Consider the following 18,655-nt stretch of genomic DNA (forward strand, 5'->3'; position numbering starts at 1 on the left):
ACATCCATAAGATACAAAGGCCAGAGCTCTGTTTGATGCACTTTCTGTGATTTCCAGTCTTTCTGAATGACTGCAAAAAGCAGCGAGAGCAAGTAATAGCAGCACCCCTGGGCTGGGCAGCTATGTCTACCAACCTTGCTAACAACTGTCTCTTCGGCTGGTTGAATTATTCCGTCTGAGTTTCACTGGGAAGGTACAAAGTCCTACGTGCCTGTACTTCTCTTGACCCTGCAAGAACTCTTTCATTAAAAAATCAACGTGGAAAACCAGCATTATTAGGTTAATGGACTGTGTGGTGGCCCTAAGAGAAATCAGTAATTATGTTAAGTAAGCCATAGCAACTCAAACTTAAAAAAAAAAAAAATCCCCAGTAAGTGGGAACTGGCCAAAACGCCACAAATGAAAAGTTGCCTAAAACCCTATTGTGAATGATATAAATAATACGTCAATTTTTGATAAGCTTTTTAGCAGATGATTGTTAAAAACAAAAAACAAAAAAAACCCCGATATATATTAATCATTCTCTAACTCCTTGAGTAAACAACTAATTATCAGGATACATCAGAAGCCTGAATTCTTGTGGGTTGGGCTTTTTTTTTTTTTGATAAAACTAAATGTTATTATAAAAATAATAAAATGAAAAATAGAAAAAAGTGATAAAAATACCCATCATGCTAAAACAGTGTGGTTAACATGTTGGCATACTTCCTTCTTTTTTTCCAAAGCATTATACATCCAATTTTGCACTGTAAATTTACTTAACATTTAAAAATATATATTATCTCACATAGATACATGATCCCTGCAAACATTATTTTTTAATGGCTATGATGTCCATTTGGTGAATGTACTATAAGTCGTATAACTGTATTTTAATTTTGGATTTAAATTATTTATAATTTTTACTTCTGTTTTTAGAAACATTTTTTTTTTAAGATTTTATTTATTTATTTATTCAACAGAGATAGAGACTGCCAGCAAGAGAGGGAACACAAGCAGGGGGAGTGGGAGAGGAAGAAGCAGGCTCCCAGCAGAGGAGCCTGATGTGGGGCTCGATCCCGTAACGCCGGGATCACGCCCTGAGCCGAAGGCAGACGCCCAACCGCTGTGCCACCCAGGTGCCCCATGTTTTTAGAAACATTTAATGCAGTACTTCATGAGAAAAATTTATTCTATATGTTGAATTATTTGATTCAGAAATATTCCTGGAGGGGCGCCTGGGTGGCACAGTCGTTAAGCGTCTGCCTTCGGCTCAAGGCATGATCCCGGCGTTCTGGGATCGAGCCCCGCATCAGGTTCCTCCGCTGGGAGCCTGCTTCTTCCTCTCCCACTCCCCCTGCTTGTGCTCCCTCTCTTGCTGGCTGTCTCTATGTCAAATAAATAAAATCTTTAAAAAAAAAAAAGAAAAAGAAATATTTCTGGAAGTAGAATCATTGTGTTCAATATTATGAAGATTTTTAAAAATTGCATACATAATTTATTTTTGGTTGTAGTCCTGATTATAAAACTATACATTCACGCTAATTTTTTTTTAAACTTTGAAAATCCATGAGCTATGAAAAGGAAAAAACATACTTGCAGTCTCTTACCCAATTAATTAAATAATTTTAATTTTTGACATATATCTTTCCATTTTTTTGTTGTGAAGATACCTTTTTTCCCCAAAATTGAAAATTAGGATGATAAAGTACACTCAGCTTAGTCACCTACATTCTACACTTTTTATTCTTATGAATAATTCCAATATAATCAAAAGGAATGAAATTTTAAAAATAAAATTTAACCATGGATTTTACACATGAATACAGCATGTCTATTTATTCACTTTCTTATTATTGGATACCTACATTATTTTGAAGTATTTTCAATTATGTAAAATTATGTCACGAACGTTTTATCACATAAATCTTTGACAACATCACTTGACAAAAAGATCTTCAGTTTCTCAAACTGGAATATTAGCATTTTAAGACTAATGATATGTTTACCAATTTATTTTTCAGAACTTCTCTTTCGGAGGTGCAACACTTAATTTGAAGCACACGAAAAGTGCTATCATTATTGAGACTTCCAAAATTCTTTGATAATTACTCTTTGAAAAACATTGGATCTATCATACAGTAAATCACAATGGTATCATAACAAATAAGACTGAAGTAGGATGGGGCACTTTGGGGGGCTCAGTTGGTTAAGTGTCCGTCTTCTGCGTAGGTCATGATCCCAGGGCCCTGGGATCAAGTCCCGCATCGGGCTCCCTGCTCAGCACGGTCTGCCTCTCCCCCTGCTTGTGCTCTCTCTCTCTGACAAATAAATAAATAAAATCTTTTTTTTAAAAAATGAGGAATCAATCAATAGTTGGGAAAGATATTTTGGAATCGTAAGGACTTTTATTAATCAAAGTCCCTCATATCCTGGATATTTTAACTCTGTCAGTCATTATCATTAATTATAAATCTTCAGGGGTGCCTGGGTGGTTCAGTCAGTTAAGTGACTGACTCTTGATTTTGGCTCGGGTCATGATCTCAGGATTGTGAGATGGAGGCCCCCCCCCAACCCTCAGGCTCTGTGCTCACCTGGGAGTCTACTTGAGAGAGTCTCTCTCTCTTGCCCCCCATGCATGCACAGTCTCTCTCTCAAATAAATAAAAAAATTTTAATATATATTTTAAATTTAAAAATAACTATAAGTCTTCATTTTCTATTACATACACACACACACAGAGACACACAAAAGAAAGAGAATAGAAAAAATATCTTTGATCTTTGATCGTGATGTTCAAATGAATATTTATATATGTTATCAATATTTATATATGCATATATATGCAAAATTAAGCTATGTTTTTCTAGGTGAATGGTCTTAAAGATTGTTATATTTAGAATTCTTCGGCTGACTAATAATGGTTCATCAGCTGTTCCACATTTAAGAATGAAATTGTGGATCCTACTACAGCACTCAAAACAAAAGCTTAAAGAAGGCCCCATCCTCACACACACACACACACACACATACTCACACACATACTCACACACGCAAACATGAAAACAGCTGAAAGCTCTTTTAATGGGAAGAGAGACAGACTGGAGAGAAAGGGTGTCTTTTGTGGCCCCTAAGCTCCTTTGCATAACCGCTGGCATCACAGAACACAGCCAAAGGCCACCAGTCATCCAAGAGTTTATAGAAAGACACGGGGTCGTGGCTCAGACTGCCCTGGACCAGGGGTCGTAACTGACCACTTAGGCTATTTCACTCCCCCTGTTAACTCTGAATCACAGCACACTGCCCATTGGCAGATTCTACTGCGGCATCCGAGATGTTGTAGGGGATGGTCGGGAGCCACTACGAAGACATAAAATATGAGACAGATGAATGATAGCCAGTAGAGAGATGGATGAATGCTTTCTACAAAATGTTCATTTCAATTTAACTTCTAAGTGGGAAAGACAAAAACTTCACTGGTAGACTATCATTCATTCAATCCAAGTTTCTTGAGGACCGAACATGTGACTGCAGTTTCTGTAAGAAAAGTAAAAATGGTGATGCGTCATGACTATCACATACGGGGAGCGAACCCCTGCTGGTGCCGTCCACTAGTCTCCCCTAAAGAATCAATGTTATCCATGTCACTTGTACATTGTTGGTGCACAGGGGTGAAGGCCTGGAGAAAATTTTATTTTTGATTTACTAAATAATAAATTTATAATCTTTCTCCTCTTTAGAACATAGTCTCAAATTCCTAATAGAATGATGTGATTCATTTCACTCATTTATCTGAGATTTTTAAAAGATACAACATACAAAAGCATCTATATTTTTAGTCTCAACTTTGCAGACTTCTGGAGATTCTGAGCTGACTTTCATTTAAATTAAATTTAAACTTGTTTTTACTTGGTGTCTTTGATCTTCTGCTCTTTCTTTCTGTGACATATTCTGCCTGTGCTTTGCATTGACCATTTTCATTATATTTTCTTCAATAATCTCGTTTTTACATTTAAACCACTTATTGGTATTTAATTCATCCCTCTGAGTATTAACTAGTGTGAGATACAGCATATATAAATCCCCCCTTCAGTTGGATACCAATGAGAAAGCAAAAGGATTCGTAATTTAGATCCTCCCTGTAAGCATTTATTTTCATAGCTATTAATGATTATTAAGCTGCATCCTCATCTATAAAAATGAGGGGGTAATCATAAAATAAGATAATCACCATCCAGAGTTCTGGTAGTTCAGCAACGCAAGTGTATCTGAAATAGGGTATTATATCTACCTAATTCCAGAGTTTACAAATTTGGGGAAAGGAAAATGAGTACTCAAAGGGGACCAAAGCAAAAGCAATAACAAAAGCTCATGATCAACTGAAAGTTCTCTGTCAAGTTGTTAAAGCTCCTCTAAATATGCAAATTTAAAAAATTATCATAGGACAGTATTACTTGGAGTGCTTGTGGTATTTCCATTGCAGGTGTAAGAAATAAGATGGACCTACTTTGTTACAGGAGTTCCTTTTATGCAGGTTATAAAAATTCAATTAGAGGCTGTATGATTATTAAAGAATTAGTGCTTCCTTGAGAAGAAAGACATGTTTGTACACTTTCTCCAGGAACGAAGGTATAAGGTTGACTTCTCCGTTTCAAAGTCTTTTCCATTAAAAACGAATCTGCAAAATATTAAGAGACAGATTCATTCTCATCTGAATATAATGTGCTGTTACACATTATAAAACTGACCAACGTCTATTTTAGAACTATGTTTCAAACTATTTTTAAAGATTTTGTTTACTCATTTGAGATAGAGAGAGAGACAGCACAGGTAGGAGGGGAGGGGCAGAGGCAGAGCGAGAAGCAGACTCCCTGCTGAGCAGGGATACTGACAAAAGGCTAAGATCCCAGGACCCAAAAATCATGAACTGAGCAAAAGACAGATATTTAACCAACTGAGCCACCCAGGCACCCCTTGAAACTGTTTTAAAAGGGGAAATTGATCTTTTTGAGATATTCCTAGAATGCAGGACTTTGTCTGTTTTTATTTGATGTTGTTTTCTTAGCAAGCATCCTCAAGAGGTTCCAATTTCATCTTTTCTCCATTAGTTTCCACTTGACCCTATAATTATGTAAAAATGTACAAATAATAATTAATTGTAGTGCTTCTATTGATTAAGTTTCTGGTGTATGTCAGGCCTGGGCACACCTTTCCCCTGTGTAATATCTAATGCATAGTCTTACAGGCTACTCTCCAGATTCAGAGAGAAACAAAGTTTCCATTTTCTTTGGCCTTGAGGTTTTGCAAACATTTTCTACGCTGAAATAGAAAATTCATGTCCCTGTGTCCATACTTCACTGCTCCTTCCCTTAACGATCTATTTTTTTACTTAATAAAATGCAAGTTCAGTGTATTATGCCACTGCCCAGGCTTTGAAACGCTTCCACAGGGGTAATAGGATTTGGCAGCAGCCCTGCGAGACAAGACAGGTTATCTTCCCCCATTTTACTGGTAAGAAACTGAGGCTCCACGAGATCATGAGACTTGCCTAAAGCCACACAGCTGGGAAGCACTAACCTCAGAACTCAAGCTCTGCAGGTATAACCTCTAAGCTCCATTCACCTGCAAAGTAGAAATGTCAAGTGAATTCAACATCATCTTTCTGCATTATGCAAATGACATGTAAATCAGGACATCGATGAACTAATTAGAAAATACCAGGTAATGTGCCCCATAGCATATGAGAAACTCCCCATAAATATTAATTCGGGCCATATTCCCCACACAGACAACCGAACACATATATGATCTGCCTTCTCAGACTGAACCTAAGTGTTGAGATCATACAGCCTTTGTAGTTTTTGTCTTTACGTTGTGTTTAATGTCATTTTTGATAAATTGTAAAAACAGAAAAAGGTGCAGGGCATAATTAAAACAAATGCGCACGCTCATACCATTGTGACTGTTGACAGTTACAAAGATTGTTGCCGTGCTTGCATAGACAGCTTTAGATTAACAAGCATTACACCTACGGTTGAAGTATCATTGGCTTCCTCTTACCCAAAACTTCTAGTTCTCGCCTCTCTCAAGAGTCAACCAGCATCATCAACGTGGTATGGACTTCTGGCCCATCTCTGTTTGCACACACGCAGATGCACACATATACCTCTATGTGTTCATGAAAAGTTTAGGATAGAGTGCTGTGTAGACATTTGAATTTTATACTGTACTTATTATTATACAATATGGGTTGTTTCATTCACCATTGCATTTCATACAACATTACAACAAATAGGCTCTATCCCTGTTCCTATATATCAAATATATTGTTTTTTAAGTACTGCAATCCATCTAATAATCCATGCCCTCACTGATGGACATGTAGGCACTTCCTCGTGTTTTTCTATTAGACATATTACCAGTTTATAGGGGAGGCTCCACCCACTACAGTAAAATTGTGTCTGTAATGTGGCTATTTACTTTACTCCTCCTCCCTTATCTACCTTCTTGCCTTATAACCACAGGAAGAGGAAGGAGCAGAGCGTAAAAGCAAAATGTCTCTGAACTTCCCCACTAACCTAGATCCATCCAGAAATTCACTTGTGCAGGTAATAGAGTAGATGTGTCAGAAATTACCAAGGCTCACTAACAGTTCTCTTCTGCTGCTGGATACTTGGAGGATGAAATTCTCTGCCCTTTTCAAGGGAGATATGGCCAGTGGATTATTCTGGCCAATGAATGGAAACAGTTAAATGCTTCAAACTGGAAGTAACAGATCACTTTGCCATATTACCTATTGGGTCCACATTAACAGTCTGGCCCCTTCGGGCGTAATGGCCCTATGAAAGAACCAATCATTCGTGCTCATAGATGCAAAGCCGGTAGTCCTGCTAGCAGACACGTTCTTATCACTAAGACTGTAGTCCACAATTTCAGCTACCCTCTACGGCCTCCTGCCCCAGACACCAGGCGGGAGGGTGTTTTAGGAAATTTCCCTGCATCCTGGTCCCTATTGTACCATCTCTTCCTGATGCACTAACATCTAACTATGAACTGAAATGCCAGCTTCTCTTTCTCTCGGGCGCCCGTAAACTGGGGGCATGGTTTTCTTGGGATACCACTCAGTCAACTCTGTAAGAAGGGACCTGATCCCAACCATGTCAGTAGTTCTCAGATGTGTAATGTGGGCCATGTACTCTTCATGGGTCTCAGCTTTCAGCCTTAGCCAGGACGACAGGAGTAACACGCTGAAACTACAATCACTCTGTTATAGACACTAAAGTGCTGTAAGAATTCTTGAGCGTATTTCTTTGTAATGTGCAAGAGTGTCCCCAAAACATACCTAGAAGTAAAATCATTCAGCCATAGGGTTACCTAGTAGTAATAATTAATATCATTATTTCTAGATTTTTCCTTAAAAATGATTCCAAAACAAGTCTCTCTGGCTCTTCTGCTCCTATCTCCCCACCTTACTCTTGAGATGCTAATTCTGCTGTGATGACGGCCTTCCTGATGAATAGAGTGGTTTTCTCCTCTTGAGAGCTTTGATGCCCTGAATTCCCACAGCTTTCCCAGAAATAACCTGCCTCAGCCTGCTCCTCTCTGGCCATCTCCACGGTCAACAAAAGGAAGTACAGTGTCAAGGACACTGACCACTGTTATCTGTCGACGGCAGCCAACTCGGCTCACTGCTGGATGGTGTGACTGCTCTCTTCCGAGGTGGTCTTACCCCCTCTCTCCAACCCCAGTGCGGGTCTACATGGGGAACGAGAAGGAGGACCTCTCATACCTCCCCAGGGTCCCTGAGAGTCAGTGGTGTCAGGGGAGCCCACAGAAGTGAGAAAATAGACAAAGTCACCCAAGCAGCTCCCTAAATGCAGTGACCAACATCAGAAGTCAATGTAAAAGGCAGGAAAGATGAGAATAGAAAATGAAGCTCAAAAAGATGTGGATCGAGAGAGAACAGAAACAGGGAGCAGTTTCCTGGTTGGGCTCTTCACTGCTTGTGGCAGAAGCGAAGTGGTCCTAAAATTTAAAATCTAAAGGGAAGAATGGGGCCCCTAGGGCGCTCAGTCAGTTAGGCACCCAACTCTTGGTTTCAACTCAGGTTATCATCTCCAGGTGGTAGGATGGGGCCCCAGGATGGACTCCACACTGCGTGAGATTCTTTCCCCTGCCCTCTCCCTCCTCCTCCCCCTCTGCTCTTCCCCCAGCTTGTATGTGCGCACGCTCTCTCTCAAATAAATAAATAAATAAATAAAATATTTTTAAAACATTAAAAATAGAGAGGGAGGCAAACCATAAGAGATGCTGAACTCAAGGAAACAAACTGAGAGTTGCTGGAGGGGAGACGGGTGGAGGGGAGGGGTAATTGGGTGATGGGCATTAGGAGGGAGGGCACTTGATGTAATGAGCACTGGGTATTAAATGCAACTGATGAATCACTAAACTCTGCCCTGGTAACTACTAATACAGTGTATGTTAACTAAATTGAATTTAAATAAAGAATTTTTTATAATTATATATACTTTTTTAAAGGTTTTTTTTTTTAATGAAGTCTTAATTTTAGAACAAAAAAGTAAAAATCTAGGGGAAGAATAGATAGGCTCTGGCTAGGTAAGTTAGGAATGGGCAGGATTCTAGAATCATGTTGTCCCCTATACAGCCTGTTCTCAAATACCTCTTAGGAAGGAAAAATTATGTAGCTAGATCTCTTATTAAATCTCAGAGATTATTCTACCAACCTTGACTCTGGATTAAAGGAAGCTTCATGGAGGGATTGTAGTAGAGTTCTACACATTTACTTTCACATGTAGGAGGAGAATTTTATTATAAACACCATTTGGGAACCATCCTTTAGTTGATGATCAGTATTATATTCAAAATTCAAAATCAGAATCCAGAAAATTGTAGGCTGGGTGTTAGTTGGGATAAACTAATGATAGAAAACCTTTCTTCTTCCTAAGTTTATTTGTTGTCATTATTTGTTATATGCTCTTCCACTGCTCCCATTTATCAGGAAACACTTGGGGATTTCCAATCTGATCAATGTATCAAGTGTAAAGTGCTGTATCTTTAAGTGCAAGTACTTGACCAGAGACGGGGAACGATGCCTCAACAATGATAGGGGAAATAGTCACTGAACTTATCTTCTTTTCCAATTAAAAAAAAAAATCTTCCCTGCCCTTAAGTAGTTCATAAAATTTTTTAAAAATCTACTTACCATATTAAAGAGCAAAATTAAAGCATTCTTATTTTATAGATCTACTTTTAGTAGCCTGGAAAGCCTTATTTGAACACCAATGATGCTTCTGGTCATTCAACTGCAGAAATACATGAAAGAATAGTAAAATACAAGGAGTTTACAAATTCAGATATTCAGTCTTTGGGGGCCTGAGCTGCATAAATATTCCTCTATTTATGAAACTGACTTCATGTCATTTCATGTAGTTTTTATTTTAAAAGCTATTAAATAATCGCCAGCAAAGGGAGGCCAAAAAAATATAATAACCACCATGCCAAAGGAAAAGGACTATGTCAAATTTGAGAAAGGAAATGATGAGATGAAAGGGCATGAGATTGCCACCGGAATCTTCCCAGACTACTTCATCCTTCCTAATCTGCTTTACCCCTGCCCCTCCTCCCCATGCCCCTTATTAGCCCTCTCTTGGGTTGAATTCCAATTATGCAATTTTCCTCAACAGGACGTTCTAAATGTACCTTGTGACTTGAATCATGGCTAAGCAGTCATAGAGAAACACTCCTACGCATGAGAGAGAATAGGTACTGCTGAGAACACCACAGTCAGCTCTTGCAGAAAAGGAAAAATCAAGTTGGATGAGAGATCTCCTTCCGACTCAGTCAGAAAACTCTGCGAAAGTGGCATCTATAGCTACACTTTCCTCCAAGTGTCTGAAGGATCCAAAGATCAGAAACACGATCTTTCCCAGTAAGGTAGGCAAAGATCTAGTAAAACATATGAGAAGAGTTTCACAACTTAATGTTTCCTCTTTGCTTAAATGAGGAACTCTCAGTTCTGCCATTTGGCAGCTGCCAGTGATATCATTGCCCCCAAAAAGGAATTACCCGCATGGTTTCCTTGAGTAGCTCGTTCGTCAGTCACCACTGACCAAGCCCAGAGCACTGCTCCGCTGGGAGACAGAGGAGTGACCCAAAAGAAGAAGGAAAAGTTACTACAGCTAAGTGACTCAAAAAGGAGAGACAGTCAAGAGGTACATATGCCATAAATGACCACAAAAACTGAAGAACCAGAGCAATTACACTGTTAAAGTTCACATTTATAAGTGATCAGGAAATAGGAAATAAGAAATATATCAAGCCTAGGATCTGGAAAATCCAGCCCTACCTGATGTTTTCTGATATTAAAAGGTCCCTGTTTTATATTTATCTTTTCACGAATGATCAAAAGAGGACTCGAAACAATTTAATTTTCTGTCTCTTTCAGATATTTAAATGCCTTAGGTCATGGAGTAGAATGAAGGACACCACCAGTCCGGAAGTCACTGCATTGTAATCTATTTAACAAGTTCCAGTTTTTCTATTGTTGAAGTTTCTTAAGACAGACAGTTACATAAGAATAAGTAGACAGGGGCGCCTGGGTGGCACAGCGGTTGGGTGTTTGCCTTCGGCTCAGGGTGTGATCCCGACGTGATCCCGGCGTTATGGGATCAAGCCCCACATCAGGCTCCTCTGCTATGAGCCTGCTTCTTCCTCTCCCACTCCCCCTACTTGTGTTCCCTCTCTCGCTGGCTGTCTCTATCTCTGTCGAATAAATAAATAAAATCTTTTAATAAAAAAAAAAAGAATAAGTAGACAAATAATTACCTTGTACACATCTTTCTGAAGCTTTCACATTCATCACCACAATGCTTCCAGTGAGGACGCTGCATCTTTTGAGACTGGGTAGCACTGAGCACGGCTATGCATCGGCACTTGACGAATGCCTTCAATGAGAAGGGTGATCTCACCTGACTTCTAGAATCAGAAATAGCGGTGCTGAAATAAGAGGCTTAGTTTTTCTACAAAACATAATGCATGCGAACTCTTTTGCATAGCCCTGAAATGAAGACCTCAGTGTTGTGATCAGTGTTTCAGTGTTTTAAAACCATAAGCTACACTAACAGAAAATGCCCAATTCGAAATGACTAATAAATCAAGAATATTCAATGTTGCTAATAATCAAAGACAAGCAATTTCAAACAAGATATTATTTTTTCTGGGCAAATGAAAGAGAACTTGTTTGTCAATTATTTAAATATTTTTTGAAAAACCACTTGGAAATATACATGAGGGGAGGGGAGATATGTGCTTGTGTTCTAATTTTCATACCAGAAATCTATCTTAAGGAAATAATCACCCCAATCAGTTATACGATAGTGTGCCTTGTGCAGTTACTTCTAATAACAAAAAATGTATTTTAAAAAGTAAATGTAAGAATAGTGAAATAAATATTACATAACTTTACAATACATAATAAGCAACTCTTAAAATGATCCTTTTGAAGAATCACTATTAAAATGGGTAAAGTAGAATCGTTTTTATACTACTTGTGTATGTGTATCTGGAAGGAAATAAATAAAAATGGGAGTATTGGTTTTTTCTAACAATAGAGCCACATATGATTTTCTTGTACTTTTTTTTCTTGTACTTTCTTGTACTTTTTCTTGCCTATTTCTTTTTCTAAATTATCTTACATGTATCCCCTTTTTAATATAAGGTCATAAAAAATAAGCCTAAAGATAGCTTTGACTTATACAGACTTTGAAGGTTAACAACAAAACTTGCAACTATGATCTTGAAATAAGTTTATATTCTAAAGAAGAGTTATTGGGAACCTCAAGAAGGACTTCGTGAAGACAGTTTTCAGTTTTCATTCACCAAAGAACAGGTATTTGAGGAAAGATGATCCTCGGGGAACACATTACTGCTCTCTGAGACAGTAGCATAATAGCGATCCAGGAACGTGTTACCCCCATGGTTCCCTTGAGTGCTGAACCATGGCAACGGTAGCTGGGTTTTCAACTACGCATCATATAGTGGTAAACTTTGATTCAGGAAGATGTGCAAATGGGGCAATTAAAAAGAAAATGAAGTCAGCGATACAAATAGAAATACATTTATATCACGCAGACGATGCAGAAAGATCAACTATAGTGACTTCAGAAAATTAATACTCCCAAAATATAAAATGAGTCATACAATATTTCTAAGACTTGACTTTTTTAAAGTAGTATATTGGAAAAGAAAAGTTCAGTTCCATGTTTATATAGTTCTTCAGCATCTGAATGAATGGAATTTCTTGGAGGAGAATTGTTAAAAGAATCCCAAACTCCCTATAACCTGAGTCCTTGTTGATAAGTAGCTCTTGTGGGATTGACTGCATACTCAACCAAGATGAGTAAACACAGAGTACACAATGCTGGGTACTCTGCCCCAATAGCATTTATTAAATGATTCCCCATACGCTGAAGGAGTCTAGTTATATGCTTTTTACTTGTCTAAAATTAGCTCATTGTTCTAAAACCTGGATCAAAACATAAGATATCAGTAGCACCAAAAAAATAAGTGGGCGATAAAAATTGATGGATTTCTAAAACAGTCTTTGGGTGAGCTGGATGTTGACAACTTTGCATATTCTCCTGCTGCCCAAGTAGCTGATTCCATTTTACCAGCTCCGTCTTCCCCAGCGCCACTCAGCTGATCATGGGCTGTTTCTAGCCATCTCTCTGTACTCATCCGGAACACATCGAGCAAGATGAGGCTGATCGGCAGACCAAAGGCAGGCTTTCCCAACAAACACGTCTGCTCAAAAAGCCGCAAAACAAAATGAACACCAAAAAAAAGGTAATGCAAATAGTTGTGTGCCAAAGAGAAAAGGCAGCACATTTCAAGGGCGTATTTTAGAGTTGTGTTTCAGTGATGACCTCAGAGGGAAAAGAAGAAAAATCAAAAGCGTTCAGGCAGATACTAACAAGCAGCATTCCAGTGTAACATAGTGGCAGAGAGGAGCAGATCGAATGAGGAAACAGAAGAGCTCCTTAAAAACCTGGGGCTGGGGGCGCCTGGGTGGCGCAGTCCTTAAGCATCTGCCTTGGGCTCAGGGCGTGATCCCGGCGTTTTGGGATCGAGTCCCACATCAGGCTCCTCCGCTGGGAGCCTGCTTCTTCCTCTCCCACTCCCCCTGCTTGTGTTCCCTCTCTCGGTGGCTGTCTCTCTGTGTCAAATAAATAAAAATCTTTAAAAAAAAAAAACAAACCTGGGGCTGATGGAATGATAGAGATTTTTGAAAAGAAGAAAAGGAAGACAGTTTCTCTTGCTAGTCCTCTGGTGCCTCTCGTCTCCCGATCTCTGTTCGTTACACAGCGTATTCAACGCTTTTTGGCTTGGGCATATTCTTGCAGTCCCTGAGCTTATTTTAATTTGTACAGTTATTATAAGGAAATTTTCAGATGTTAGGCAAAAAGAAAGTACTCATTCCCAGGTGAAATTTTGGAATATTTTATAGACGATTCCTCCTGCCCTGAAAACTGTATTTCACTTATTTGAAGTGTTTTGTGCAATTCCATGTCCATGTGGCAAAAAGTCCTTTTCCCTTTGGTGGCTCCCCGAAAAAATCTGTACTTTACATTAGATTTGCTTAACAAGTCTTGCTGTCTCTGTGGATGCTTTTAATAGTTCTAACAGAAATGGGAGGGGGAAAAAAGGAAAGGAAAGAAAAGGAGGCTTGGGGGAAAAGACCTTCAACTAAATGATACTGAGAATATTTATTTAAATGTTCAGGTAATGCAACATGCCTTAAAAATCCCAAGTTTCAGTTTTAATTAAAAAGGACCATGTGGAAGCAAATTAAATATTTTTCTAGATAGATAAAGGCAGCCAAAGCAGGGAAATCTTCAATTGTCCTTTCAACTTCTACAGTTGTAAAGACTCAAAATTTAAAAAAAAAAAAAAAAAAAAAATGCAATTGTTGCTGGTCTAGAGTAACAATGTTGCTGTCAAGGAGAGGATAAATGCTTTCCATCCCAGGATCAGGTTACAGCTCACAGATCCCACTAGGAAGAGAATAGTGCCAACGAATTACTGCAGGAGTCAACCTGCATTTTCAAAGTCCATAAATAATGCAGCAAGAGAGCAGATTCGGAGAAGGAATTTATCAGCCATGGCTTCATCCATATGCAATGGTGGGAATGTCATTCTGACTATTTTGCTGGTGGGACATTTGTATTCTACTCGATGATTTACATATTGATGGAACTAAAAGAACCCAGAATTATGGTCCTAGGCATTGCTTTTCCAACATCATACAGCTTGCATATATGTTCTTGAAAGAAGTTCATAAACCAGAGCTAAAGAATCTTGAACCTGTATAAAATTTGTCTACAAAGAGCTAAACTGGGCTGTCTTTCAACTTATTATTTGTGTCAGACCAGAAACAACCAGAATGATGCAATTTATCTGTTGGACTAAGAAGCAATGGGCCTGACACTTACCAGAATACTCAATATCAACTGATAGAAAAATGAATGAAAATATGTTACTGAGCCCAGATGTTTTCACAAAACACTCCTGTTTGATATACCAAGGTACACAAGGAAGGGATATAAAGTACAGGCTTGGTAACAATGAAAATCCATGTCCACGACAATGGATCTTCACTATTCCTGCAAGCTTCTCAAATGTCAAAGCTGGGTACCGCCCTCCCCAAACCCCTAGCTCCTCTCTCATGGCCTAATCACCTCCCAAAGGCCCTCTTCCGAACGTCATCACATTGGGGATTAGGTTTCAACACATATATTTGGGGGAGAAACACAGATATTCAGTCTATCACAGTAGAATAACTCACATGTGGGACCAGTAAGTAGTAGTATTGGACTGAAGGATGGATAAAACTGGAGCTATTGGTTGGGCTCATTCATGGTCAGATGATTTAAGAGTTTTTATTCAAAACTATAAAAGGGTTGCCAGAAGTAGCCAATAAAAACCCAGGAAGCCCAGTCAAATTTGAATTTCAAGTAAACATTTCTTTTTGCTGTAAGCAGGTCCCATGCAACTATTAAATTCAATAACTGGGAATCCTGCAATTTATCTGACAACCTGATAGTATATATAATATTCAGAAACAATGCTGTGGAACTAGCAATGTGCTAATTTAAGGTTAAAAAAAAATATATGTATATATAGGGATACCTGAGTGGCTCAGTAGGTTACACATCTGCCTTCAGCTGAGGTCATGATCCCAGGGTCCTGGGATTGAGCCCCACATCAGGCTCCCTGATCAGTGGGGAGTCTGCTTCTCCCTCTCCTCCTGGTTCATTCTTGCTCCCGCTTTCTGTTGCTATCTCTGTCTCTATCTCTCTCAAATAAATAAAATAAAATCTTTAAAAATATTATAAATATATAAGTACATAATTATTAAAAATTATAAATATATATAACATATATTTATGTGTATATATATACATATATGTGTATATATATACACATACGTATGTGTATATATATATATACATATACATATGTGTATATATATATATACACATACGTATATGTATATATATTTCAGGAAAGAATAAAAGCAGCCTGCTCTAAAGTAGTAGCAGTGAAATCACAGAACAGGGGACACGTTCAAAGAGGAGTCAACAGGACCTGGCAATTGAGAAATGTCAGGTGAAAGGAAGAGGAAGGACTCAGAACTGCCACCAGTATTCAAGCCTGGGTAGCTCAAAGACCATGGAGCTCCTGGCAGAAAGGAATCAAGAAATAAAGAAACATGCGAGGAAAGGTAATGAGCTCAGTTGGTGACATTTTGAGTTTGAGGAGCTGAAAGCCCTTGAAGGACAGATGTCCAGTGCCTTCAGAGAAATGTCAGAGCAAGAGCTAGAGATTTGAGTCACCCGCTTAAAAAAGAGAGAGCTAAAGCTCCATTTTGCTCTCATCTTTACATAACATTTAGCTTCTCCCTGCCGTGATGTGATTCATCTCACAGATAAAAAAAGAAGATTTACACTACACTAAGTCTTTATATTTTTTTATGATAAAATAGGATTGCTGATGTTTTCAATGATACTATTATGGGAAGCAATATCATGTGAAGAAGGATCATTGAGCTTTGGGGTTAGAGCAATGTAGATTCAAATCCCAACTTTTCTCCCACAGCCCATGTGACTTCTTACACTGTTATGTAGCCTCTCTGATGCTTAGTTTTCTTACATGCATAATATATACTCATAAGATTATAATGAGGCATAAATGAGTTTTATAGGAAAAAAAGATCCAGCGTGGTACCTGTACGTATTAGCTGCTCAATGAGTAATAGCTGTTGCTCTTATTCTTTATCGTTGAGGTTTTCAGTTTCAATCATCAGTCACAGTAAATAAAAATCTAAGTGTACTTAAATGTTCAGACCACTGTATCAGGCAAAGAACTACTTATACTTGATATATTGCACTTAAATTATTCAATCCTACTCAGAAAAGTCAAGGATGCACGCGGACCAAACAACTGCTAGAAAAGTAGAAGTGGCCAAGTCAGTAAATGCTGCACTCATCTAATTGCAAATAAAATTTAATTGACTTTTATACAGAAGAGACCATTCGTTCTGGCACCATGCAGATGTAGCAAATAGTTTCCATGAATAAAGTCCATGTCATTTTCAAAGTAAGCTAAGTAGAACTATTGATCTTGTGATTACTAGCATCCAGGACCATTTGGGCTCTAAACTGTACCATCACACTAACAAGACTAAGATTTTTATCTTGCCGTAGATAACTGTCTAATGATACAGCTAAACTCCAATGTTCTGAGGCTAAAATAATTCTAAGGATGTATACAATATTGGCATCAACAGAAGCGACGGAACACTATTTTGCTGACTTTGCTGTATTTTTTAATAAAATTCTGCAAAGCTTAGCTGTAATATCAGACCAAAGGGGAAAACTCATATATTCATAGGAAGAGGCACTTTTGAAAATTCAGATAGGCATTTCCAAAAGAAACTAAAATGGCCTGAAAGGTAGTTGGATTGAGCAACTGTGCACAATTTCTTTCCACACATATCAAATTCCTTCCAAACCTTGATATCATCACCTGGTGTGAACTCTGTTTACCCAAGTAAAAAATTTGCCCAAGAGAATCTTGTGTAAACAAAAATAACAGTGGGTTTTTCTAATTAAGAAATTCAGTAATTTGGGGCGCCTGGGTGGCACAGCGGTTAAGCGTCTGCCTTCGGCTCAGGGCGTGATCCCGGCGTTGTGGGATCGAGCCCCACCTCAGGCTCCTCCGCTATGAGCCTGCTTCTTCCTCTCCCACTCCCCCTGCTTGTGCTCCCTCTCTCACTGGCTGTCTCTATCTCTGTCGAATAAATAAATAAATAATCTTTAAAAAAAAAAAAAAAAAGAAATTCAGTAATTTGAAATTGAAGTGAAAACGCTTTTATCAAAGCCACAGGGACTAGATCTTTTCTAAAGTTCTGAGAATTTGGGTATAACCTACTAATATCTGAGTTTGTGAGTTCTCTCCTAAATGAGATATTTGCCTCAAAACTAACCCCTCCCGTCCAATTTCTGATCATGGCAATCCACCCCATGTTGGAGAGCATGATGGAATTCGCCCTCCCAAATCTCACATGAAATCACATCTTCAAGGATTTTCTGATATTCCCTACCCCAGGGAGTATAAACGTCTGTCTACAACCCAGCCCCATGCTACCTCCGTGACCTGTCACCTACTTACTTCACCACAATTCCCCTGAGCACTTCTAAACTAAACCACTTACCGAACGCTCTTCATCTTGCCTAAGAAAAGTGCTACCCATTGGCTATGCTCAATCTGAGTAACAGAATTTTTTTTTTTCTAAAAGTCACATAAGATCTAGCCCATCCAGTTTCCTATTCCAAAGCTATTCCTCTAAATATATAGGTAATAATGTGTAGGATTTAAGAATACAAACGATTAAGTCAAACAGTCAAAATGGCCCTGCCTTTTATCTAGTTTCCCCATCTGAAAACTGAAGATAAAGTATCGCATACGCCTTTTGTAAAGATTAAATAAGAAAAGATAAATGACAATAACTAGAAAAAAGAGAGAGAAAAAATAATAGAGTTTCCCTGTCACTAGTAAATAATCATTTAGTGGTATTTATAAAATGGCAGCTACTCTTTAAATGGAGTTCAGTAAATATGATAATGAACTGTTACTTGTGATATTGTCACTAGGCCATTCCCATTGGGAACTCATTTTTTAAAAAAGATTTATTTATTTTTTTGAGAGAGAGAGAACACATGAGCAAGTGGGGGCAGAGGGAGAGAATCTCTCAAGCAGACTCCCCACGAAGCGCTGAGCACGGAGACCCATGTGGGGCTCCATCCCATGACCCATGAGATCGAAGAGCCGAAATCAAGAGTTAGTGGCTCAACCGACAGAGCTTCCCAGGTGCCCCCCATTGGGAACTTTGATCAGTAGACTAATACAGAAATATTTTAGTCCATTTAAACCCTTTTCTGTACCCCACTTTATTTTTCTCATGTTGTTAATGGACTTGCATGGGAGACTTTTCTTCCTTTGTGATGATTTTTAAGTTGTCTCTCTCTTTTTTTTTAAGTTTGCAAAAATTTTATTATAATGTTGTAATAGCTTATAGCTTAATTCATCATTTATG

The 18,655-nt window shown here is 38.4% G+C and overlaps 1 protein-coding gene across 1 annotated transcript in view; it reads left to right on the forward strand.

The window, feature by feature from the left end:
- The window catches only part of GALNTL6 (polypeptide N-acetylgalactosaminyltransferase like 6), a 1,130,868-nt gene that overhangs the window by 868,538 nt on the left and 243,675 nt on the right, over positions 1-18,655 (forward strand). The gene's annotated exons all lie outside the window — the stretch shown is intronic.

Source organism: Ursus arctos, unplaced genomic scaffold, assembly GCF_023065955.2.
Source record: "Ursus arctos isolate Adak ecotype North America unplaced genomic scaffold, UrsArc2.0 scaffold_11, whole genome shotgun sequence".
Classification (NCBI taxonomy): Eukaryota; Metazoa; Chordata; class Mammalia; order Carnivora; family Ursidae; genus Ursus; species Ursus arctos.